Source organism: Gorilla gorilla, chromosome 21 (genome assembly GCF_029281585.2).
Source record: "Gorilla gorilla gorilla isolate KB3781 chromosome 21, NHGRI_mGorGor1-v2.1_pri, whole genome shotgun sequence".
NCBI lineage: Eukaryota > Metazoa > Chordata > Mammalia > Primates > Hominidae > Gorilla > Gorilla gorilla.
The window spans coordinates 66,066,187-66,091,738 of NC_073245.2; the positions used below are offsets into that span (position 1 = coordinate 66,066,187).

The following is a 25,552-nucleotide window of genomic DNA, read 5'->3' on the forward strand; positions in this document are numbered from 1 at the left end:
TGAAGAAGTGGGATCTATTTCCCACTCCTTGAATAGCAGCTGGATTTTCGACTTGCTTTGGCCAACAGAATGCAGTAGAAATAGCAATGTACCGGCACCAAGCTCCAGCCTCAGGAGACCTCATGAGAGTCTGTTTATATTTTGGAACACTGCTACTGCCATAGGCACAAGCCTGGCCTGGCTAGATGGATGGGAGACCACGTGGAGAAGGGCCCAGCTGTCTCAGCTAAAGCCATCATAGACCAACATACAGCCAGCCTACTTCCTAACACATGAGAGAGCCCTGTCTGGATTAGCAGAAACACCTACTCAACACAAAGCTGATTACAGAAGCACGAGTGACCTCAACTTGGAAGAGAAGAACCCCTTGGCAGAACCCATAAACTCATAAACAATAGCAAATGCTTATTGTTTTAAGTTGTGGAGTTTTGGGATGATATGTTATGCAGCCATATGTGACTGATACAGGCTAGATCTTCACCTCTTCCCCTACTATTTACTATTTGTGTAAACATAGTCAATGTAGTTAATATCTCTGAACTTAAAGACGTCTCATCTGTATGATAGAATCATGATACTTTAAAAAACAATTTGGAGGCCAGGCACGGTGGCTTACATCTGTAATCCCAACACTCTGGGAAGCTGAGGTGGGCAGATCATGAGATCAGGGGTTCAAGACCAGCCTGGCCAACATGGTGAAACCTCGTCTCTATTAAAGATGCAAAAAATTAGTCAGGTGTGGTGGTGCACACCTGTAATCCCAGCTACTTGGGAGGCTGAGGCAGGAGAATCACTTGAACCTAGGAGGCAGAGGTAGCAGTGAACTGAGATTGCACCACAGCACTCCAGCCTGGGTGACACGGCAAGACTGTGTCTCAGAAAAAAAAAAAAAATAGCTTGGAGGATTAGATGAAAAACTGAAAGAACATGAACAGAGCTGATAATAAGGCTCAATACATTCTTTCTCTAGTAATAATAATGATAAAACCACCACCTCTTCTTTTTACCTTAACACATTTTCTTACAGTAAAATCTTCTATGACTTTGGGACTAGAAAGGCCCGGACATGCTCAAGACTTGTCCTTCCAGTTTGGAGTATGAGTGCATTTTCCTTTGCCAGATATTTCATCATCACATGGTCTAGTTATTTATTTTCATTGATTGAGAAGAACCTGTGATAAATGCACAGTTGTAAAATCTCAAGTGCTTTTGCCATGGATTTGTAGTTTATGAAATTACAATAGCCTGGCCAGTGCCTTTAAAAGCTAGTGCTACACGAAAACCAAGATGCATTCATTTGGTTTACAGATACTGTTTTGTGTGTATAACAAGTCACAGGATCCTTTCCTATGATTTCCTAGCTTCTCAAACCCGTCGTCTTTCACCACTGCAGGGGACTATGGCCAATGGGCTAGAAACTATTGATTAAGGCCAATAGAAGCCTATGAGACGAGGCCCTTCGTGGACCAAACTTTCCTTAAGCTTGCTTAATTATGGCCCTTGTCATGCCTCGAAGTTCACCTACTACCACCGTTTCGCTTGTTCATTTTGTTCTTTTTTATAAGACAGAGTCTTGCTCTCTTGCCCAGGCTGGAGTGCAATGGCATGATCTCAGCTCACTGCAACCTCCGCCTCCCGGGTTCAAGCAAATCTCCTGTTTCAGCCTCCCGAGTAGCTGGGATTACAGGCACCCGCCCCCCATACCTGGCTAATTTTTGTATTTTTAGTAGGGATGGGATTTCTCCATGTTGGCCAAGCTGGTCTCAAACTCTTGGCCTCAAATGATCCACTCACCTTGACCTCCCAAAGTGCTGGGATTACAGGAGTGATCCACTGTGCCGTGCCTTGCTCCTTTTGTTCTATCCACGCTGGCCTTCTGGCTGTTCTTCAGCCAAGCAAAACGAGGTTTTTTGCTGCTTCCTCTGCCTGGGAAGCTTGTTCCTGGCTCTTCACATAGCCAGCTCATTTTTCCCTTCAGATTTGTGCCCAAAGATCACCACAGCCGCTGCACATGGAGGTGGGAGGAGATGAGCAATAAGACCATTCCTTACATGGTGTTTCCATGACACAGGAAAACCACTGCAGGAGCACAGATGATAGCAGCAAAGTGTGGGAAAATCGTTAGGAAGGGATGAGTTTCCACTCTTTGTTTCCTTTGTTATTTCTATTTTTAGATTTAATTTAAATTTTTTCATTTTTAATTTTTGTGGGTACATAGTAGGTGTATATGTTTATAGGGTACATGAGATGTTTGGAGACAGGCATGCAATGTGAAATAAGCACATCATGGAGAATGGGGTATCCATCTTCTCACGCATTTATCCTTGGAGTTAGAAACAATCCAGTTGTAATCTTTGAGTTATTTTAAAATGTACAATTAAGTTATTTTTGACTATAGTCACCCAGTTGTGCTATCCAATAGCAAGTCTTATTCATTCTATTTTTCTTTTTCTTTGAGACAGAGTCTTGCTCTGTCACCAGACTGGAGTGCAGTGGCATGATCTTGGCTCACTGCAACCTCTGCCTCCCGGGTTCAAGTGATTCCCCTGCCTCAGCCTCCTGAGTAGCTGGGACTACAGGTGCCCGCCACCACGCCCGGCTAATTTTTTTGTATTTTAGTAGAGACTGAGTTTCACCGTGTTGGCCAGGATGGTCTTGATCTCCTGACTTCGTGATCCGCCTGCCTCGGCCTCCCAAAGTGTTGGGATTACAGGTGTGAGCCACTGCACCTGGCCATTTTATTTTTTATTTTTTGTACCATTTCTATTTTTTTTTGAAACAAGATCTTACTCTCTCACCCAGGCTGGAGTGCAGTAGCAAGATCACGGCTCACTACAACCTGGAACTCTTGGGCTCAAAAGATCCTCTCCCCTAAGCCTCCTGTGAGGCTAAGACTACAGGTGTGCACCACTGTGTCTGGATAATTTTTTTAAAAAAAATTATTTTGTAGAGACAGGTCTTGCTACATTGCCCAGGCCTGTTTCAAACTCCTGGCCTCAAGCAATCCTCCCGCCTCAGCCTCCCAGAGTGCTGGGATTACAGGCATGAGCCATTTTGCTTGCCTTTTAAATTTTTTTTTTTTTGAGACGGAGTCTCACTCTGTCACCCAGGTTGGAGTGCAGTGGCGCGATCTCGGCTCACTGCAAGGTCCGCCTCCTGGGTTCACGCCATTCTCCTGCCTCAGCCTCCTGAGTAGCTGGGACTACAGTCACCCGCCACAACGCTCGGCTAATTTTTTGTATTTTTAGTAGAGACGGGGTTTCACCATGTTAGCCAGGATGGTCTCAATCTCCTGACCTCGTGATCTGCCTGCCTCAGCCTCCCAAAGTGCTGGGATTACAGGTGTGAGCCACCGTGCCTGGCCTAAATTTTGTGTGTGTGTGTGTGTGTGTGATAAAATGTGCAAAGCATGACATTTACCATTTTAACTAGTGTGTAATTCAGTGGCATTAAGTATAGTTGCAATGTTGCATCAACATCACCACTGCTTTCAGAAATTTTCTTTTAAATCATCCCAAACACCAACTCGTTAAAAACTAACTGCCTGTTCCCTTTTCCCTCCTTCCAGCCCCTAGGAATCTCTCTTCTATTTTCTGTCTCTATGAATTGGCCTATTTTAGATTATTGTAAGACTTCACTTAAATAGATCCACCTCATATAAATGGAGTGGTACAGTATTTGTCCTTCTGGGTCTAGATTATGTCACTTGGAATATCCTTTGGTTTTATTTTTAATTTAATTAATTAATTTATTTTTGAGATGGAGTTTTGCTCTTGTTGCCCAGGCTGGAGTGCAATGGTGTGATCTCAGCTCACTGCAACTTCCGCTTCCTGGGTTCCAGCGGTTCTCCTGCCTCAGCCTCCCGAGTAGCTGGGATTACAGACTTCCACCATCATGCTGGCTAATTTTTTGTATTTTTTAGTAGAGACGGGTTTTACCATGTTGGCCAGGCTGGTCTCGAACTCCTGACCTCAGGTGATCCACCCCATTCGGTCTCCCAAAGTGCTGGGATTACAGGCATGAGCCACCGTGCCCCGCATCCTTTGATTTTAATATCATTTATTTAAATTTAAGTTTGGGCTGGGTGCAGTGGCTCATGCCTGTACTCCCAACAATTTAGGAGGCTGAGGCTGGAGGACTGCTTGACTCCCGGAGTTTGAGACCAGCCCTGGCAATCTAGTGAAACCTCATTTCTTCAAATAATACAAAAAATTAGCCAGGTGTGGTGGCATGCGCCTGTAGTCCCGGCTACTTGGGAGGCTGAGGTGGGAGAATCAGGAGGCAGTGAGCCATGGTCGCGCCATTGCGCTCCAGCCTGGGTGGCAGAGTGAAGCCCTGTCCTCTCTCTCTTTATATACATATACATAAAATAAAATAAATTGTAGTTTGTAGAATTTAATTTTTTTAAAGATTGTGTTTAACAACCAGCTTGTGAAATTCCTGAAAACTTAACAACCAGCTCTTAAGTGCTGGGATGAGCCCAGGGTCCAGCAATCTTGGAGCCAGAACTCCAGCTGAGGACTGTCAACTCCACAGTCCTCCTCTGTATCACTGATCCCACGGGCCTTCCTGACTCAATTGATCACCTCATCAGTGACCTTATCACGAACTGTGGCAGAACCCAGGCATCCTAACCATCCTCCCCACTTTGGAAACGTGGCTGAAGGGTGTAGTGGCCTGCCCCTGTAGTCCCGGCTACTCAGGAGGGTGAAGTGGGAGGATTGCTTGAGCCCAGGGGGTCAAGGCTGCAGTGAGCCGAGATTGCACCACTGCACTCCACCCTGGATGACAAAGCAAGACCCTATCTCAAGCAAACAAAAAACAACAACAAAAAATGTGGCTGAAAAATTGGAAACATTGGTGGTGCTTTTGTAGCAAGTCCAACTCTTATTAACTCATTTTAGGTCAAATACACACGCAAATACAGTGAGATGGGATCTCACTGTATCCCTCAGGTTGGAGTGCAGTGGTGCAATCTGGGGTCACTGCAACCTCTGCCTCCTGGGTTCAAGCAATCCTCCCACCTCAGCCTCCCGAGTAGCTGGCACTACAGGTGTGTTCCATCACACCCAGCCAATTTTTGTATTTTTAGTAGAGATGGGGTTTCACCATGTTGGCCAGGCTGGTCTCGAACTCCTGACCTCAGCCTGCCTCGGCCTCCCAAAGTGCTGCAATTACAGGTGTGAGCCACCATGCCCAGCTTCCTTGATACAGTTTAGATAGTTCTCCCCTCCAAATCTCATGTTGAAATCTCATCCCCAGTGTTGGAGGTGGGGCCTAGCAGGAGGCATTGGGGCCATGGGGGTGGACCCCCAATGAGTGTCTTGGTACCATCCTTGCTATAGTGAGTGTGTTCTCACTCTGTTAGTTCCCATGACAGCTGGTTGCTTAAAACAGCCTGGCACCTCTTCCTGTCTCTCTTGCTTTCTCTTGTGTCATGTGACCTCTGCACCCACCAGCTCCCCTTTCCCTTCCGCCATGAGTGGAAGCAACCTGAGGTCCTCACCAGATGTAAATACTGGTGCCATGCTTCTTGTACAGCCTGCAGAACCCTAGGTCAATAAGCTTCTTTTCTTTTTTTGAGACAGGGTATCGCTCTGTCACTGAGGCTGGAGTGAAGTGGCATGATCATGGCTCACTGCACCCTTGGCCTCCTGGGCTCAAGCAATCCTCCTGTCTCAGCCTTCCGAGCAGCTGAAATCACAGGCATGCACCACCAAGCCTGGCTAATTTTTAAATTTTTTACAGAGATAGGGTCTCGCTCTGCTGCCCAGGCTGGTCTCAAAGCCCTGGGTTCAAGTGGTCCTCCCACCTTGGCCTCCCAACTCTTCCCTTTGTAAATTATCCATCCTGTGGTGTTCCTTTACAGCAACACAAAAAGATTTAGACACTCCTACTCTATTTTCTCTCTGATGGTCCGGGATATACTTGTTTTGTTTTTAACAGCATTTTTGGATATATAATTCACATATCATTTCATTCATCTATTTAAACCGTACAATCCAATGGTTTTTAGTACATTCACAGAATTGTACATCCACCACCACCATTGACCTTAGAACATTTTCATCACTTCAAGAAAGCCCAAACCCTTCCGTTATTACCCTCTTCCTTCATGTCCTCCCATCCCTAAACAACCACTAACCTACTTTCTGTCTCTAATGATTGACCCATTCTGGGCATTTCATGTAAATGGAATTATAAAATATGTGGTCTCTGTGACTGGCTTCTTTCACTTACTGTAATGTTCAAGGTTCATCCATATTACAGCATGTGTCAGAACCTCATTTCTTTTTATGGATGAGCAATTGTATGCATATGCTACATTTTGTTTATCCATTCATCTTGTAATGGACATTTGGGTTGTTTCCACCTTCTGTCTATTGTGAATATTGCTGCTATAAACATTCATGTGCAAGTCTGTGTGTGAACATGTGTTTTCATTTCTCTTGGGTAAAATACCTAGGAGTGGAATTGCTGGGTGATATGGTAACTCTATATTTAACCAAACAGGGAACTGCCAGAATGTTCTCCAAAGTGGCCATACCATTTTACATGACCACAAGTGGGGCAGGAGGAGTCAAATTGCTCTACATCCTCAACAACCAGAGTGCACGCCTTTGCCTATCTATCACCTACACCTGGGAGTATAAGTGGCCTGAAGGCTGGAGGTGCTCACCTCTGTCCACATCTCCCACCTTGGAACATAGTGGACCACGCATAGCAGATGAATGAGTAACATCCCTCTTCTTCTAGAACCTAGCATAGCACTCGGCAGAAGAAGGGCTTGTAGGCTGGGCGCAGTGGCTCATGCCTGTAATCCCAGCACTTTGGGAGGCCAAGGCAGACGGATCATGAGGTCAGGAGATTGCGACCATCCTGGCCAACATAGTGAAACCCCATCTCTACTAAAAATACAAAAATTAGCTGGGCGTGGTAGTGCGTGCCTGTAATCCCAGCTACTCAGGAGGCTGAGGCAGGTGAATTGCTTGAACCTGGGAGGCAGAGTTTGCAGTGAGCCAAGATCGCACCACTGCACTCCAGCCTGGCGACACAGTGAGACTCCGTCTCAAAAAAAGAAAAAAAAAAAAAGGGAAGGACTTGGAAATCGTTGAAACTTGAAAAGTCTGGTGGTTGTGGGGTCCGTTTGGAATGCATCCGATGTGCATTTAATTTTAGGCTGAATTTAAAATCACTTGTTCTCCTCCCTCCCCCAACACACACACACACACTCCACACATACAAACAATGAAATCTCGCTCTCTCATTTAATTTTCACAACTGCAAACAAATCTATGAACTCACATCAAGGTCATGGAGCCAAACCCTATGGCAAGCAAGGTGGCTTAGGTGTGCTCCACAGTCTGTCATGGAACGCTGGGATGTGGCAGTTGTATTAAAGACAGGGTTAAGAATGTCACACGTGCAGGCACAGAGAGATTTTTTTGTGCTCATTTCTTTGGTTGAACTCAGAGGATCTGTAAATCAGGGCAGTTGTTCAAGTGATCTGGAATCAAGTCCAGACTCTATTGTTTACCATTTGTGAGGCTCTGGACAGGTTATTTTTTCTTTCTGAGCCTTACTCTTCTCATGCATCAATGGGAATAACAATGTTTACCCCCAGAGCGTTATTATTAAGTATGATAATATTTTTATTTTTATTTTGAGACAGGTTCTCACTCTGTCGCCCAGGCTGGAGTGTAGTGGCAGTGGTGTGATTATGGCTCATTGAGCCTCAACCTGCTGGACTCAAGTGATTCTCCTCAGCCTCCTGAGTAGCTGGGACTACACGTGTGTACTTCCACACCTGGCTGAAGTTTTTAAATTTTTGGTAGACATGGGGATCTTACTGTGTTGCCCAGGCTGATCTCAATCTCCTGAGCTCAGTGATCCTTCTGCCTCAGCCTCCCAAAGTCCTGGGGTTACAAGTGTGAGCCACCAAGCCTGGGCTATTAATATATAAGTATAAGGATTAAGTGAACTGATATATAATCACCCCTTCAGTAACTCCCCTCCCACTTAAAATAAAATCCAAAGTCAAAGAAACCAGGATGTCTGGTCATTCTAAATCTAGATTACTCTGAACTTCAAAGCTCATATGCAATAATGATGCCTGAAACCTAGAAGAAAAGGACCAGAATTCCAGAGGGTCCAAACTTACTTTCTGAATTCTGCCAAGGAGAAACAATATCCTATAAACAGCTTGGCAGCTAAGGGAGAAGGCAGCCATGGTCCTTATCAACAGTGACCATCTATAGGATCATCTAAATTGGGACACTCGTATGGATACAACAGATACTATTAATAATCACACGGGGGCCGCAAGCATTAACTAGGACAGTCCTGGGCAAATTGGGCTGCAGGCTCACCCCAGTGTATCTATTTGCAGAATCTGGAGGGCGGGCCTCCTCAGCAAGCCTCTGGCGCATGTTTGAACTGCTCTTAAGCTGTTAAGCACTAAGCGCTCTCATCAAAGTGTTTTTCTGATAAGAAGCTCGAAGTCCACTGAGAAGAATCCAGTTGAGATAAATGGGCTCTCTACTCTGTGTCCATGTTACGGTTTTCAAGGTTCAATAGTTACCTGCCTAGGGTCTCCTCTGTAAGTCACCAATAACCCAGTTTGATTGTATTAAAAGCGCTGGAGTTTCTTAGGTCAAAAAGAACTGGCAAAACTGATGTAGAAATAGTAGTTATTATTTTCCCAGCAGCTCTTCCACGCCAGGCACTGTTCTGAGTCATTTCGGCATCGTGATCTTTCTTGGAGGTGGTCGTTGTTAGACCCATTTTACGAGCGAGGACACTCAGGCTCAGAGTAAATAAGGAACTTGTCTGAGGTCACACAGCCTATAAGGGGCAGGCCTAAGAATCTGAATCTGGGGAGGTCTGACAGCAGGTCCTGGGCTCTTTATCTGTGTGGCCTCTTTCTTGTGTGGCGGTCTTTGATCTGCATCTCCTGGAGCCCTTGGGTTAATTGATCTCTCCACAGGAATCCTTAGCCAGGTGTCCACGGACTCCCAAGCAATCCTGGGATAGAATTTATGATACATTGATTAACAGACAAACAAACAAAAACACATATATACTCTAATCTGCATTTTCTCATTTTTCCCCTTTCTTTCTTTTTCTTTTCTTTTTTTTTTTGAGACAGAGTCTCGCTCTGTCGCCCATGCTGGAGTGTAGTGGCGCTATCCTGACTCACTGCAACCTCTGCCTGCCAGGCTCAAGCGATTCTTGCACCTCAGCCTCCTGAGTAGCTGGGACTACAGGCGTGTGCTGCCACGCCCAGCTGATTTTTGTATTTTAAGTAGAGACAGGGTTATGCCATGTTGGCCAGGCTCGTTTCGAACTCCTGACCTCGTGATCTGCCCACCTTGACCTCCCAAAGTGCTGGGATTACAGTCGTGAGCCACCACGCCCGGCCTATTTTCCACCTTTTGAATATAGGCAAACCACAGCAGAATTAGCAGTCCTTGAGACTTTGTTGCCAGTGGAAACCAGATATTTTCATATTACACCAGAGTTACAAATAATAGGAAGTATCCTCTATAGTTATTGCTATTTCAAAATTACAGTTGTTAGAATCTGCACTGCATCTTGTCACTTAATGTGTTAATAAAAATGCACACATATTACCATATTATACATTTGTTTTAACATTTTTAGGGGAACTGCATTTTAATGTAATTGGATTTCTTTGCAAGCCTGTGCATTTTTTGTCCTGAGAATGGGATCACAGGCTTCCTCAGACAACCAACAGGGTCCACGGTACAAAAAGATGGAACTACTGCAAAGAGTTGAGGAATGGGCCAGTTAGTAAACAAATCATTCACTCTTTATGTGCAAAATTTTATCTAATTTCTCCATAACATCATCAAAACTTGCACATGTAAGTAGAGAAAGCCTTAATGGAAATTTCTCATTCATTTATTTCTTTTCTTTCTTTTTTTTTTTTGAGACGGAGTTTCTGTTGCCCAGGATGGGGTGCAGTGGTGTGATCTCAGCTCACGGTAACCTCCACCTCCTGGACTCAAGCGATTCTCCTGCCTCAGTCTCCCGAGTAGCTAGGACCATAGGCACATGCCACCGTGTGTGTGGCTAATTTTTATATTTTTAGTAGAGACAGGGTTTTGCCACGTTGGCCAGGCTGGTCTCGAACTCCTGACCTCAGGTGAGCCACCCTCCTTGGCCTCCCAAAGTGCTGGGATTACAGGTGTGAGCCACCATGCTCAGCCCATTTATTTCTTAAATGGACGTTAATTGGGCACCTCCTGGGTACCAGGCCCTGTGAATGGCATGGGAGATACAGGAGGGGACAGGACAAACATAGATGAAAGCCCCAGCTTTCGTGGAGCTGACATGATAAGTGGTCAAGGCAACAATCAAACAATAATCGTACATAGAATTAGCTAACCCAAGTGTGACGAGCTGTGGCAGAATGCAGTGAGAATTCTTTAACCAAGTACTGCTTGGCCAAGATCTGAAAGATGATCGAGTGCCAACAGGCAGAGAGTTTAGGCAGAGCAGCCCAGGCCCACCAGCAAGGAGCTGAAGCCGGTTCTCTTAGGCTCACCAGAGCCAACTGTTAAATTTTCAGGAATTTTGTGACCTGATTGTTAAACACAGCCATTATTAAAATGGTTATATAAACTTACAATTAAATAAATTATATTGAAAATAAATATCTCTAGCACGGCTCTAGAGATCTTAACAGGTGGATACTGCTGTATTCTTTTTTTTGAGACGGAGCCTCGCTGTCGCCCAGGCTGGAGTGCAGTGGCGTGATCTCGGCTCACTGCAAGCTCCACCTCCCAGATTCACGCCATTCTCCTGCCTCAGCCTCCTGAGTAGCTGGGACTACAGGCGCCCGCCACCACGCCCGGCTAATTTTTTGTTTTTTAGTAGAGACGGGGTTTCACTGTGTTAGCCAGGATGGTCTTGATCTCCTGATCTCGTGATCCACCCGTCTCGACCTCTCAAGAGACTGCTGTATTCTTATACCGTGCAAGGATAATGGAATCCTCCCTCCCTCCCTCCCTCCCTTCATTCCTTCCTTCCTTCCTTTTTTTTTTTTTTTTCTGAGGCAGGTTCTTACTCTGTTGCCCAGGCTGGAGTGTAGTGGCTCAATCTTAGCTCACTGCAGCCTTGAACTCCTGGAATCAAGCAATTCTCTCATGTCAGTCTCCTGAGTAGTTGGAACTACAGGTGGATGTCACCATGTCCAGTTAATTTTTAAACTTTTGTAGAGATGTGATCTCACTGTGTTGCCAGGGCTGGTCTCAAACTCCTGGCCTCAAACAATCCTCCTGCATTGGCTTCCCAAATGACTGGTATTACAGGTGTGAGCCATCACACCCAATCTCCCATACATTCTATCCAATTGTATCTTGAACACCACTCATTTCAGCAGTGAACATTATTTCTAGTATCCTTTCCAGCAAACCCTCTGGTGCAGGGTCCTATAATATCTGAAAGACTTAAGCAACTGCCACTGCCTGGTGGGTTCCTGATTATCATACTTTAAATACTGACTAATTCACTCTGGGTTGCAAATTCAAGTTCATTAATACACACTTCCTCCTGCTTCACATTATTTACTCTGGAGACTTTTTTTTTTTTTTTTTTTTTTTTTGAGACAGAGTCTCACCCTGTCACCCAGGCTGAAGTGGAGTGGTGGGATCATGGCTCACAGCAGCCTTGAACTCCAGGGCTCAAGTGATCCTCCTACCTGAGCCTCCCAAGTAACCGGGACTACAGGTGCATGCCACCTATGCCAGGCTAATTTTTATTTATTTATTTTTTTGAGGCGGAGTCTCGCTTTGTTGCCCAGGCTGGAGTGTAGTGGTGTAATCTTGGCTCACTGCAACCTCTGCCTCCTGGGTTCAAGTGATTCTCTTGCCTCAGCCTCCTGAGTAGATGGGATTACAGGTGTGTGCCACCACGCCTGGCTAATTTTTGTATTTTTAGTTGAGACGGGGTTTCACCATGTTGGTCAGGCTGGTCTCGAACTCCTGACCTTGTGATCTGCCTGCCTCGGACTCCCAAAGTGCTGGGATTACAGTCGTGAGCCACCATGCCTGGCCTTATCAGGCTAATTTTTAAAGTTGTTTTTGGAGAGACAAAGTCTCCCTATGTTTCCCAGGCTGGTCTTGAACTTCTGGGCTCAAGTGATTTGCCTGCCTCAGCCTCCCAAAGTGCTGGAATTATAGGCATGAGCCACTGCTCCTGGTCACGTTATTTACTCTGAAGTACTCTTATAGTAAACAGCAACACATATGAGATCATAATGTCTAACATCACCAGTTTATCCCGAATTTTGTTGCATTTCACTATTTCTTCTGTTCAGCATCAAATGTAGAAGGTGGGTTGTGTTTTGGGTTCCTATCATTCAAAATTTCTGTACCTTTAAACCCTACAATTACACATAGTGGAATGAGATCTTGTCACCATGAGAGGTAAAAAGGAGACAGGACCCCACTGAGGAAACCAGGGATTCATGCCTCTGACCTCCAGCTCACCCCAGGATACACACTCAGTGATGAAATAATCCTAACCCTAAGTTGCATGCATTACATTGTTCTCCCTCCCTGTCCCTTTCCTCTGATCCATCTCTTTTGCAAAACTCATGCAATCTGAGTGTGTTTCATGGTAAAATTGTAATGTATACAGTTTTCCCATTTGTGTTTTTATTTGCAAACTGACAGCCGCTTAACCCTGGCACTCGTGGAAAATATTGCCTTGGAAAACGACCTCACCTGCCTATGGCATCCATGAGGAGCAGTGAATGAAACTGATAGTGGTTAAGACTTGCTTGCCCCTCTGCTTTTGCACAAGTGGTGCCTCTGCCTGGAATACCTTGACCTGCCTCCTGAGCTGTGTATCCAAATCTCGGTTCTGGCATCCCTCCCTCTGTGATGCCATCCCGGGGATCTCCAGCGGAGTCATCATGGCCTCATTTGTCCCTGCCTCTTACATCCGCTGTGATACTTTTCCCGGAGGTCAAAACACAAATACTTAGAATGCTCAATATCCACAGAAGGCTAAGAAATGAACCAAGTGGGTTGGGGGTGAAGAACTGGGAACCATGGCACCAGAGTGAACTGGGAAGCCTGTGCTGGGTCCAAGGGTGCAGCCGCTGCTCAGGCCTGGCCTGGTTTCTATGGGGAATGTGGGCTCAGGGTAGCCAGAGCTCCTGATTTTTCAAGAGAACTGGAAATCTGGACTTTCTTTTTTTGACATATGTCTATCTTTAAAGGCAGTTGTTCCAGATTTTAAAATGACTCCATTCAGAGTTGATAAATCACACACATTCACAGAATAAATCCACTCCACGGGCCACCAGTGACAGCCCAAGCTCTAGGCAAAACTCTCCTGAGTCTGAGGCTCTGTCCTTTCTTTCTCAAATTCCCAGTGCCTGGGGCATGGAACCTGGCATGAAGAGGCACTTAGGAAATGTTTGTTGAGTGAATAAATGAGGCAATGAATCATCAGGATATTAAAATTCTTTCCACTCTGCATGAGCCATACATATAGTGTAATTTGTATATTTATATATGCTTTCCTTCGGGCCCATGAACAAAGCCAGGTACTTGCCAAAGTGCAAAAAAAGTTTGATATTTGTATAACAATAATAAACCCAGGGCTGGGCGCAGTGGCTCACACTTGTAATCCCAGCACTTTGGGAGGCTGAGGCAGGCAAATTGCCTGAGCTCAGGAGTTCGAGACAAGTCTGGGCAACACAGTGACATCCTGTATCTACAAAAATTAAAAAAAATTAGCCAGGTGTGCTTGCCTGTAGTCCCAGCTACTTGGAAGGCTGAAGTGGGAGGATGGCTTGAGCCCAGAAGGTGAAGGTTGCAGTGAGCCGAGATTGCACCACTGCACTCCAGCCTGGGCGAAAGAGTAAAACCCTGTCTCGAAAATAAATAAATAAATAAATAACATTAAATTAAATTAAATTAAAATAGGACAGGCATGGTGGCTCACACCTGTAATCCCAGCACTTTAGGAGGCCGAGGTAGGCAGATAGCTTGAGCCCAGGAGTTCGAGAACAGCCTAGGTAACATGGTGAAACTTTGTCTCTATAAAAAAAAAAAAATAAGATAAAAAAAAATCAGCTGGACATGGTGGTGCATGCCTGCAGTCCCAGCTACTCAAGAGGCTGTGGCAGGAGGGTCACTTGAGCTCAGAAGGTTGAGGCTTCTGTAAGCTGCGACTATGTCACTGCATTCCAGGCTGGGTGACAGAGTGAGACCCTGTCTCAGAAAAAAACAAACAAAAAGCCAGTAAAAATAAAAATAAAAAGAATAAACCCAGCAGCAAGGCATCTGTCATCCTCTCATACTGCTCATTACAATTTTTGGTTAATTCATAAAACTGCTCCACAGGGTAGGTCATGTTATCAGCTCCATTTTACAGAAGAGGAAAAATCTGTAAAGCTCAGATCAATTCACCTGCCCAAGACCACACGGTTGGCAAGTTTCCCGTTATCCTCAGGTTAAAAGCCAACGTCTGTAAAATGGCGCTACAGGATCCCCCTTCACTCCCCATAGCCCATCTGACCTCATCTCTCCCTCTCCTTCATTCAACACCTGTCTCCCTGACTTCCTCAGACATCCCACATGTGCCCTGGCCTCTGGGCTTTGTCACTGACCCTCTGCGGGGGATGCTGTCGCCTAAGATCTTTGCATGGCTTCCTCTTACCTCCTTCCAGTCTTTGTTCAAATGTCACCTTTTCACTGAGTACTATATTTGACTCCCCCGCCCACTTAGGATCACAGCTCCCATCACCTTCTGTTTCCCTCCCTTGTTTGCTTTGTTTTTCTCCATAGTTTTTTTTTTCTTAATCACCTTCTAACATACTATGTAATGTAATTATTCATTTTCTGCCTTCAACACTGTCAGGTTAAACTCCATGAGGGCAATATATATATATATATATTTTTTTTTTTTTCTATTTTCTTCCCTGCTATATCTCTAGTTCTAGAATTGTGCCTGGCACAATACGAATTCTTAATTAGAAGGATAGTAATATGTATGCAGTCTTTTTTTTTTTTTTTTTTTTTGAGACGGAGTCTTGCTCTGTCGCCCAGGCCGGAGGGCAGTGGCGCGATCTCAACTCACTGCAAGCTCCGCCTTCCGGGTTCGAGCCATTCTCCTGCCTCAGCCTCCTGAGTAGCTGGGACTACAGGCTCCCACCACCGCGCCCGGCTAATTTTTTTTTGTATTTTCAGTAGAGACGGGGTTTCACCGTGTTAGCCAGGATGGTCTCGATCTCCTGACCTCGTGATCCGCCCACCTCGGCCTCCCAAAGTGCTGGGATTACAGGCGTGAGCCACCGTGCCCGGCCTGTATGCAGTCTTAGAGTGGCCTGTCTGGGCTGAAATCCTGGCTGTGCCACTGGCTTTGTGACCTGGGAGAGTTTATTAACCTCAGTGAGCCTCAGTCTACTCATCTGTCAAATGAGGCTACTATACTGCATTTCAACCAATCTAAGAAGCCACTGAAATACATTATTTTAGAACCACTAAGAAAAAAGTCACGAATTATAAAAGCCCATCAGATCTAAGACTCCTATAGACTTTAGAAATATTTTAAGTAGGGGTGCCAGATAAAATACAGGATGACCAGTTAAATTTGAATTTCAGATTTTAAAAAATGAGTAATATTTTAGGATAAGTATATTCTATTTAAAATGTACTACTTGGAGGTGTATCTATACTAAAAAGTTACTCATCATTCATCTTAATTTCAAATGCAATCAGAGTCCTGTATTTTATTTGCTAACTCTGGCAAACCTAGTTAAAAGACAAAAAAAAATGTATGTTCTAGACCCAGTGAAATGGTAGTGTATGTCTCATTAAGAGATGTAGGTTGAATGAATGAATGTAAGAAAAGTCTGGGCGGGGCGCGGTGGCTCATGTCTGTAATCCCAGCACTTTGGGAGGCCGAGGTGGGCGGATCACCTGAGGTCGGGAGTTCCAGGCCAGCCTGGCCAACATGGCGAAAAACCATCTCTACTAAAAATAGAAAAATTAGCTGGGTGTAGTGGCGCGTGCCTGTAATCCCAGCTACTTGGGAGGCTGAAGTAGGAGAATTGCTTGAACCCGGGAGGCAGAGGGTGCAGTGAGCCAAGATTGCACCACTGTACTCCAGCCTGGGAGACAGAGCGAGACTCCATCTCAAAAATAAATAAATAAATAAATAAATAGCCTGGCACATAGTAGGTGCTCAGTAAATGTTAGATGTTATTATAAAATAGCTAGGACCAGGCACATAGTAGGTTCAGTGCCTGGCACATAGTGGGTACTCAGTAAATGTTAGATTACTATAAAATAGCCAGGACCAGGTCCATAATTCAACAGGCTAATATCTACTGGCCTGTAGCTCCTTGAAAGTGCTCCCTTTGATCCCCAAGGCTTGCCGAAGAGGTTTTCACACTGAAAGAACCCAGTAATATTTATTCAATGACTAGAGGCCCCTTTTTTGCTCAATGAATGGAGAAACCCCCTTTTATAAAAATTCAGTGACGGCAGAGCCCCCACTTTGTTTTTTACCCCTTTTCTGCACTGATTCATTCATGGTTGCAGTCCTTTGAATGCACAGTGGGGCCACTTTGCTGGGAATAGTCTCTGAAGTCTGGAGAGAGAATCCTTTTAGATAAAGCCCCCACAATTAGCTCCTCTCCTCATCTGCCTCCTCCACCTCCTCCAGAGGCTGCTGCCTTCTAGGTTCTACCTTTGAGAGCTCAGGTGCCTGCTGCCAATTACATTTCCACCCTACTTGTGAAACTACTGTGTAATTAGCCTAATTACAGGATTGCAGGCAATGGCAGCAGGCTGCCTGGGAAGGGGTATTAACCCTGCATTTCCCATGCACGTTGCAAGCACTCAGTGTCCCAGGACTGGGGAGGTAGGCTGCAGGCCATCCACCCAGGTTCTGGGTGGCCACTCTTGCCAAGTTGTTCCTTCTCAATGGCCAGAATATTCGACAGTCTTTTCAGAGTCTGTCCACTACAAAGCAACAACAGCAACGTAGTAACACTAGCAGCACATACTCAGGGCCAAACATTTTCAACAGGACAGGAGTAAAAAGTGAGACATAAAAGTTGTCTGAACCTGCACACGTACTCCCTGATTCTAAAGTAAAAGTTGAAAAAAGAAAAAAAAAAAAACTGTCTGAACATTCATCACCTGCATTCCAGCTCCACACCCCCAAGTAACAATATCTAAATTAACAATACCTATCAAATGTAGACAGAAATGTCCTACACACAAGCAAGCTACATGTATAGATGTAGTCTTTGTTCTGCTAATGTTTAGTCTCTCTAAATAATAATAAAGTAAAAAACTAAGTACAATGTGTTTTATATATAGTCACCCATAAATGTCTGTTCAATTTACTTCGCACAATGAGATTATACAATACATATGCTTTTGTGACTTGCCCTTTGCTGCTAAATAATATATCCTATCTGTCTTTAATGCCTACATATTAGTGCTAACTCTTTCTTTTTTATAAGGCTGTGTAATATTCAACAGGAAGAAAGTGTCATAATTTATTTAACTAGTCTTCCATTATGAAGCATTTAGATTGCATACAGATTTATGCCATAAAAAGAATACATAATCCCAGCACTTTGGGAGGCTGAGGTTAGCGGATTGCTTGAGCCCAGGAGTTTGAAACCAGCCTGGGCAACATGGTGAAACCCTGTCTCTACAAAAATACACATACAAAAAAAAAATTAGTTGGGCATGGTGGGGTGCGCCTATAGTCTTAGCTACTAGGGAGGCTGAGGTGGGAGGAGCTTAGAAGGTCAAGGTTGCAGTGAGCTCAGATCCCGCCACTGTGCTTCAGTCTGGGAACAAGAGTGAGACCCTGTCAAAAAAAAAAAAAAAAAAGTGCATGAAACCACACAAATAAGTTCCTGGTGCTTGTGAAGGAGATGAGGGTGGGAGGCAGCTTCCAAATAGTTAGGTGTGGTTCAAGAAGCAGGGGTAGAGAGGTCCACTATAAAGCTGCGTGTTAACCCTTTAGTTAGTTGCTGGATCCTAGGAAGCCCTAGATGATTCCAGGGAGAGGCATTGAAGGGCAGCTCTTGACCAACCAGTATGGAAACCGTCCTATATTTTAACTACCAGTGTGGTCTTCCTGGTCATAGCTCTTGATGTTGGCTATATTTGAGTATATTCACAGGTTTCTAACCCCAGAATTCTTGGGTCAAATGGTATAAACTCTTTTAGTCTTAATGAGTCTGTTATCAAACTTTCCCTTGGAGTCTTTTTTTTTTTTCATAAAAATAAAACAGTAATAGTAATATATGGCATTTAGGAGAGCAAAGCAACATACTAAAGGCTTATTATACTTGATGTCCTGCAGTTTTCCCAAGAGGGCTATGCCGCAGGCACTTTTATCACCCTCATTTTACAGATGGGGAATCTGAGACTCAGAGGCTAATGACCTGCCAAGTTTCACACAGCAAATCAGAGGAGGTGCTGCGATTCCAGTTCATTTCCATAAGGCCCTGAAACCACCATCCTACTGGCTTTCTAAATCTTATTGAGCTGGGCACGGTGGCTCACGCCTATAATCCCAGCACTTTGGGAGGCTGAGGAGGCTGGATCACCTGAGGGCAGGAGTTCAAGACCAGCCTGGCCAACATGGCAAAACTCCGTCTCTATTAAAAACACAAAAAATTAGCTGGGCGTGGTGGCAGGTGCCTGTAATCCCAGGTTAACAGGAGGCTGAGGCAGGAAAATTGCTTGAACCCGGGAGGCAGAGGTTGCAGTGAGCCAAGATCACACCATTGTACTCCAGCCTGGGTGACAGAGAGAAACTCTGTCTCAAAAAAAAAAAAAAAAAAAAAAAAAATCTTATTGGAACGTGAAGATCAGAAAGGAGGCCCACAGTCTTTCCACTGCAGAGTCCATGAGCACACCTGCATACATGTGCAAAGACACATTTAGATGGAGAGAAGAAGCTAGGATGAAAACTAAAGATGGCAAAAAGAGAAATTAATATCAGGTCACTGTCAACAGAAATTTGTGTCACAGTGAATGGCACTTCTAACAATTGGCTACACAACCTAGGCCTTTTCAGGCCTCAGATTTCTCATCAGTAAAATGGGAATGATTATCCAATCCAGTAGAACTGTTGAGCAGAATTGAGTTAATCCATATGAAATGCCTGAGGCCTGGTAGGACAATTCACAGTTACTGTTAAGGTATCTGCAATGAGAAGAACATCTTAAACTCTTGACAGCATAGTTCTATAATATATAACCAAGGAGGAGGATTGCCCTTTAAAGGTCTGTCATTCCCCTCAACAATCCAGCAACAGTCCTGCTCCAACCACATTAAAACTAGTCCAAAAAATTTCCCCAATCCTGTGAATAATTATTTACCATTAAAAAAAATCAGAGATCCTGACTGGGCGCGATGGCTCATGCCTGTAATCCCAGCACTTTGGGAGGCCGAGGCGGGTGGATCACGAAGTCAGGAATTCAAGACCAGCCTGGCCAAGATGGTGAAACCCCGTCTCTACTAAAAATACAAAAAATTAGCAGGGTGTGGTGGCACGCACCTGTAATCCCAGCTACTCGGGAGGCTAAGGCAGAAAATTGCTTGAACCAGGGAGGCGGAGGTTGCAGAGTGCTGAGATCATGCCACTGCACTCCAGCCTGGGAGGCAGAGTAAGATCTGTCTCAAAAAAAAAAAAAAAAAAAAAAATCAGAGGTTGAGAGCAGTAGCTCACAACTGTAAACCCAGCACTTTGGGAGGCTGAGGTGGGCAGATCACTTGAGGCCAGAAGTTCGAGACTAGCCTGGCTAACACGGGGAAACCTCCATCTCTACCAAAAAATACAAAAAATTAGCCGGGCATGGTGGCGCACACCTGTAGTCCCAGCTATTTGGGATGCTGAGGCAGGAGAATAGCTTGATCCCAGGAAGCAGAGGTTGCAGTGAGCCGAGATCATGCCACTGCACTCCAGCCTGGGTGACAGAGTGAGACTCTGTCTCAAAAAAAAAAAAAAAGAAAGAAAAAGAAAAACAAATCAGAAACATATGGTTAAATTAAAAAAGACAAAGATGAAAATTAACTGTAATGCAATCTACAGTACTGTTAACATTTTGACATTTATGTTGATATACATTTGTATTTATATACTTTTAAAAGTCCCAAATGTTCTGTCTTATTGCACATTCTGCTGGGGGGCTGTTTTTTCTCTCCTTCCAGGCCATTCTCCACTGTCTGACCACCTCATGTCCTTGGAATCCAGCTTTTGGGTTTTGGGCAGCTCCCACGGCCCTCACTCTCTTTAACTGAAACACAAGGTCCACACGTTTTGAAAGGTTTTCTTTTTTTTGTTTTTTGAGACGGAGTCTCGCTCTGTTGCCCAGGCTGGAGTGCAGTGGCGAGATCTCTGCTCACTGCAAGCTCCGCCCCCCGGGTTCATGCCATTCTCCTGCCTCAGCCTCCCGAGTAGCTGGGACTACAGGCACGCACTACCACGCCCGGCTAATGTTTTTGCATTTTTAGTAGAGACGGGGTTTCCCCGTGTTAGCCAGGATGGTCTCCATCTCCTGACCTCGTGATCCACCCGCCTCAGCCTCCCAAAGTGCTGGGATTACAGGCGTGAGCCACCGCGCCGGGCCGAAAGGTTTTCCTTTCTGGCCTTCTTCTCTCTCCATTTTCTCTCTGCTTGTCAGGTCTTTGAACAGCCTAACCTGCTTTCCTTGCTGAATCCTGGTAGGCACCGTGGGAATCTAGCTTCTTTACTCTGGGGGTCCTGGGGCCCCCCTTTCTGGGCAGCTGTCTCTGTACCCCCATCCCCTGTCATCACCTGATCACACTTCATTGTACTGATTGGATAACACCTGCTATGGATTGAATGTGTCCCCCAAAGTTCGTATGTTGGAAACTTAATCCCCAGTGCAACAGCATTGAGAGGCAGGGCCTAAACAAGAAGATTAGGTCAAATGAGGGCTCTGCCCTCATGAACGGATTAATGGTGTAATTGTGGGAGTGGGTTAGTTATCAAATGAGTTTGGCCGCTCTTGCTGGCTCATACTTCTTTGCCTTTTTGGCTTCCACTGTGAGATGACACAGCAAGAGGGCTCTTGCCAGAGCCTTAAATCTTGGCTCCAGAGCCAAGAGCCAAACAAATTTCTTTTCTTTATCAATTACCTCCTCTGTTGTATTTGTTATAGCAACACAAAACGAACTAAGACATAATCTGTCAGTCTCCACCTCTGGTCTGTGAACTACATGAAGGCAGCTGGCCATGTTACGATGAACCAAAATATATCCTCAATGTCTAGCATAAGTGCGTGGCATGATGTGCTCAATACGCACTCACTGAATTAATGAGCAAATCTGTGTGATTTTTACTTACTATAGAACCTAAGCGTGGGACGTATGTGTCTTTACATTCCATGAGACAGGTTAGGGTGGGAGAGTAAAGGATTGACCCGGGAACATGCTTCTTCACTGGGATACCTTAGAACCCAGATCATGGGCTTTGCAGTCTCTGAAGAATCATGCAAATGACAAACATCACTGTGACTCCCAGTATTGTGGGTGCTGGTTGGAGTTCATTCCAGCAAAGAGCTAGAGAAACAGGAATAGTATTACTCATTACTATTGTGCTTAGACTTTCTATACGATACCCAGATTCTACAAGTATTGCACCCAGTTGCTGGTGCACAGAAACCAGAGTTTCAACCACATTGCTTTGCACAGAAATTTCTTCTGCAGTTCTCATTACCACTTTTACTTAAAAGGCATGCAGGCGGGGTGTGGTGGCTCACGCCTGTAATCCTAGCATTTTGGGAGGCTGAGGCGGGTGGATCACGAGGTCGGGAGATCGAGACCATCCTGGCTAACACAGTGAAACCCCGTCTCTTCCAAAAAAAAAAAATACAAAAAAATTACCCCGGCTTGGTGGCGGGCGCCTGTAGTCCCAGCTACTCGGGAGGCTGAGGCAGGAGAATGGCATGAACACGGGAGGCGGAGCTTGCAGTGAACCGAGATCGAGCCACTGCACTCCAGCCTGGGCGACAGAGCGAGACTCCGACTCAAAAAAAAAAAAAAAAAAAGAAAAGAAAATATGACGGAGTTCATTGTTGTGAAGCAGAGTTGCCCAGGAAGCCCACAGAATCATGAGAAATAATAAAAATTTGTTAAATAATAAATAACTGAAAAAAAAAAAGAGCTGGATCCAGGTCTTTGCACAGCCTCAGGTAGGTGTTGCTAGTGTGTGCCGATCAGAGCTCAGCTGAAGACCCCCGGTGGGCCCTTTGCCGATCTCTGGAGCTCTCTCTGCAGTATTTTGCTCTCTGGTACGCTGTCCACCTGAATTCCCTCACTGCCTCAGTCTCTCCCCTGCCTCTCAGCTTCATCTCAACTCAGAGAGAGCCTGTCCTGACCCTCCTGGACATGTTGAGTTTAATGTGCCTCTTACCATACTAGTGAAGATTCGTTGAAATGCTGTCTGGAAGAGGTCCCTTATAAACAAACTCCTGGATTTCATAACTCAGAAAGGGGAAACCAAACATCGTATGTCCTCAGTTATAAGTGAGAGCTAAGCTATGAGGATGCAAAGGCATAAGAATGATGAGATGGACATTGGGGACTCCGGGGGAAGGGTGGGAAGGGGTGAGGGATGAAAGACACATTGGGTACAGCGTAGACTGCTCGGGTGATGGGTACACCAAAATCTCAGTCATTACCACTAAAGAACTTATACGTGTAACCAAATACCACCTGTGCCCCCAAAACTATTGAAAAAAAAAAACAACAACAAAGAAGTCCTGGACTTCAATTGTCCAAGGTGAGTCAAAGACTCAGGCAAATATCCTACGGAATGTCAGGTTGTCTATCAATTAATTGCCTTGTCATTTGGGATCTGATATTGGGATCAAATTGGCATCTGTAACTCCTCAAGTTATTTCAAGTGCTGGGTCTTTGATTTGGTCTATGAGCCACAAAACCTTGTCTGTCTCCTTCTTGTTTAGCTAAAACAAACAGATAAATAAGTAGTGATTCTGATAATCCCTTATTTAAAAAGTACACGTAACATGTAAGAGATTTTACTTGTGACCTATGAGCCGCATTATTATTTGTTATTAGTAGTAGCCGAAATGCTGACATTGATGAATGATAGGCTTTTCAAAATATTAGTTAGATGTAGTTAGTGTGTTCTTATAATAATAACACTCACTCATCAGCTTCAGTGTTAGCCAGGACTCTTGCTTGAAAATCATGGAAGTCAACTGAGAGTAGTTTAAGAAAAACTTCTACAACAAATCCCCCTACAGAAATGAAATTTAGAGGCCCATTTAGCTCAAAAGCCTAACATGCAGGGCCTGATTCAGTCTTCAGATCTCTCTCCTTCCCTGTCGATTCTGTTTCCTTCTCCCTATCTTCATTTTCAGCCTGGTGGGACCAGATTTACGTCAGCCTTAAGGTTTTGATCTCTAAATAAATAAATAAAAGAATACTTTCTCTGATATCTCTGGCAAAGTCCTGGGGAGGGGGAATCTCAGGTGCCTAGGCTTAGGTCTCATGCCCCTCCTTGCTGTGGGGTCAGAAGAGGGTAAGCCCACAGGGTCATGTGACTTCAGCAGGATTCCCACGGAGTGGGCATTTTCATCCCTGGCAACACTGATACTCTGGGCTGGATGATTATCTGTTGTGAGGCTGTCCCGTGCATTATAGGATGTTTAGCAACCTCCCTGGTCTCTACCCACTAAGATACCAGTAGTACCTCTCTCCTTTCCCCATAGTTGTGGTAACCAAAAATGTCTCTAGATGTTGCCAAATGTCTTCTGGTGGGCAAAATTGCCCCCATTAAGAAGCACTTCTATGAAGCAGGAGTACTTTCCTTTGGGTAGAGATGCTGGGCAAGGCAGGGCAGGATGGCTCACGCCTAGAGTCCCAACACTTTGGGAGGCTGAGGCAGGAGGATCATTTGAGTTCAAGAGTTGGAGACCAGCCTGGGGCAACATAGTGAGACCTTGTGCCTACTAAAAATAAAATTAAAAAAAAATAGCCAGGTGTGGTGGTGCATGCCTGTAGATGAGCTACTTGGAAGGCTGAGGCAGGAGGATTGCTTGAGCCCAAGAGATAGAGCCTGTAGTGTGCTGTGATTATACCACTGCACTCCAGCCTGGGCAACAGAGTGAGACCCTGTCTCAAGAAAAAAAGAAAAGAAAAGAAAAAAAGAGAAACCGGGTAGGAAGACAGGCCCACCATCCGAGTCAATGTGTTTTCCGAGCAAAACAGAAGGAGATGGATCTACAGATGCGATCTGTACTATGAACAATTTCAGTGGCTGCAACGTTGTGCAGTGCTTTAATTTCTCACAAAATAATTTTGGGAGAGGGTTCATAAAAACTGGGAAATACCTGTGAAAATGTGAGATTAATGTAAGTATCGTAGCAGAACCAGAATAAATGAAAGCTCTCTAGTGTCATGATGAAAACTATTAACTATTACTATTAACTATTAACTAAGACTGTGTCTGATTCATTGCTTGTAACACAATCCTTGAAACTGGGTGATTTATAAGAAACAAAATTTACTCCTTACGGTTCTAGAAGCTGGTTGAGGAGAGTCATCTGGTGAGAGGCTTCTTGCTGATGGGGCCTCTGCAGAGCCGCAAGGCTGCACAGGGCATCACATGATCACATGGCACAGAGGCTGAGCATTCTAGCTCAGGTCTCTCTTCCTCTTCTTATAAAGACACCAGTTCCACTCCCATAACAACCCATTAACCCATTAATCCATGAAAGAATTAATTCATTCATGAGGACAGAGCCCTTGTGACCTAATCACCTCTTAAAGGTCCAACCCCTCAATACTGCCACATCGGCAATTAAGTTTCAACAAGAGTTTTGGAGGTGACGAACACTCAAACCATAGCAGACTGAAATACCAAGTTTTATTTTGGCTCAATATTGTACTAGGTACATGATCATTCTTAAATTATTTAATCTTTGAAATCATTGGTTTCCTCCAGTATAAAAGATGATTAATGATATCGGGCAACCAATTGCTGATGTATGTGAAACTGTGAAGTACTAGGCAAATGGAATATTATTTAAACATACTCTTCAATTAGTTGAATATGAAAGCTACTTTGGTGACTTCTGATTTTTTAGAATCAGAAAATTTCCTCCCTTCCTTTCTTCTTCCCTCCTTCCCTCCTTCCCTCTGTCCCTCCCTCCCTCCTTCTTTTTTCCTCCCCATCCTCCTCCCTCTTTGTCTCTTCTTAATTTTTTCTTTCGTCTTCTTTTTGGCTTGTTGGTTAATGTAGAGATATCAGTGTTGCAACAAATAAGTTACTATTATTTTCTAGTATGTTCCAAGAAGCAAAAAAAAAAAAAAAAATTGCTTGCCTGATTTATTACCAGTTTATTCTGTTCCTGCTGTTAAAAAATTAGGAAAAAAAAAAAAAAAGGGAAAGGAAAGAAAAACATTTCCAGTTAGTTGAGCTAACTGGTGGGTGAGAGGCTGAGAAATGATACCATCCTTGCGAAGGCAGATATTATGTC

General features: G+C 44.6%; 1 long non-coding RNA gene across 1 annotated transcript; it reads right to left on the minus strand.

Annotated features, from left to right (window-relative positions):
• Positions 1-8,673: 8,673 nt before the first annotated feature.
• Positions 8,674-24,719, minus strand: LOC109024341 (uncharacterized). The gene is made up of 3 exons (XR_008674472.2): positions 24,588-24,719; positions 21,391-21,605; positions 8,674-9,024 (listed from the first exon to the last, which is right to left on the minus strand). It is a non-coding gene; the product is annotated as an uncharacterized lncRNA (long non-coding RNA).
• Between the last annotated feature and the right edge of the window lie 833 nt (positions 24,720-25,552).